General features: G+C 44.5%; 1 protein-coding gene across 1 annotated transcript in view; it reads left to right on the top strand.

Annotated features, from left to right (window-relative positions):
• Window positions 1–1,585, top strand: part of LOC106876479 (protein deltex-like) — a 105,553-nt gene that overhangs the window by 83,211 nt on the left and 20,757 nt on the right. The gene's annotated exons all lie outside the window — the stretch shown is intronic.

The raw sequence follows: 1,585 nt of genomic DNA, 5'->3' as shown, positions 1-1,585 counted from the left end.
ACCACCACCACCACCACCACCACCACCACCACTACCGCCACCGCCACCACTAAACAAAGCCACCAATATTTACCTGCTTATCAGACGAGTGTCCTGTTGGTCCATCAAAACAACCCAAGGACTTAATGAATGAGGTCAATTAATTGTCGTACACACATGCATAGACACGCACACACACACACACATGCATACACACATGCATACACACATGCATACACATACACACGTACAGATAGACACACAAAGTCACACATACATTCAAATATTTACACATACATATACATACATACATATGTACATATACACATACACTTGCACACATATACACACGCACATATATATACATACATATATACATACATACACATACACACGTACAGACCCACACAGATACACCCATATATAAATGTGTGTGTGTGTGTGTATGTATGTACATATTCACATACATGCATGCATAAATATACACATACACATGCACACACTCACACATATACACACACGCGCACACACATATACATATACACGCACATGCATACATACGTACACACAGATACGCGCATACACACACACACATACATACATACGTACACATACATACATCCATATTTGTATGATGTGAGGAAATATCTGGTGGGGAGTGTTTTCTTCTTACTAAACCCAGACACGGCAGGATGTCACCGATGTAAGGTGGCCAGTTGCAACAACGCATCGATCCACTAACGTCCGTTTCACTGGTCAAACACATCCTCGACCCTACACCACCATAACTCCCCCTCCCCTCTTAACCAATATTTTGTAGACACCAAGACACCAGAAACACACGACGCGCCCCCTTCCGTCTGTCGCACTCTGCTTCTTATTTTCTTTCTAGCAAAACAGCAACACGCCACAACATACGTATACCTCCATTACTACTACTACTACTACTACTACTACTACTACTACTACTACTACTACTACTACTACTACTGTTGCTGCTACTGCATGCATCATCATCATCATCATCATCATCATCTTCTACAACCTCTACATCTGATCTTTGCTACACCCATCACTGCCACCACGACCACCACTACCGTTACCATCCCCTTCACGACCAACATTACCACCAGCACTACCATCTCTACCACGACCACCACCCTTGAATTTTGTTTACTACCTCTACCCCCACTTCCACCGCTACCATCATCATTTGTAACACCATTACTCCCTCTCCCGCGGCCACTTCGGCTGATTTTCATTTACTCTCGCCAACATACAGCACCACCACCACCACCACCACCACCACCACCACCACCACCAACAGCAACAACAACACCAGAGAGGAAATAGACTTGGAGCGATCCCAATTTGGCAAGGCATTTTGTGTCCGTACCGTCTGGCTTTTGATGATGTGTCTTCCATCGATTTCGACGATGAGCATTCATTTATTCTCTCAACTAATACATAGAATTTATGTAAGGCGTAGGCGTGGCTGTGTGGTAAGAAGTTTGCTTCTCAACCGCACGGTTCCGAGGTCAGTCCTACTGATCGGCACTCTGGGCAAGAGTCTTCTACTTACGGTGGAAGACATTTGACCAACAGC

The sequence above is a fragment of the Octopus bimaculoides genome, chromosome 4, assembly GCF_001194135.2.
Source record: "Octopus bimaculoides isolate UCB-OBI-ISO-001 chromosome 4, ASM119413v2, whole genome shotgun sequence".
In the NCBI taxonomy this organism is placed as follows: domain Eukaryota; kingdom Metazoa; phylum Mollusca; class Cephalopoda; order Octopoda; family Octopodidae; genus Octopus; species Octopus bimaculoides.
The sequence above is the reverse complement of the archived record's forward strand: the minus strand, read 5'-3'. Positions and strand labels throughout refer to the sequence as shown.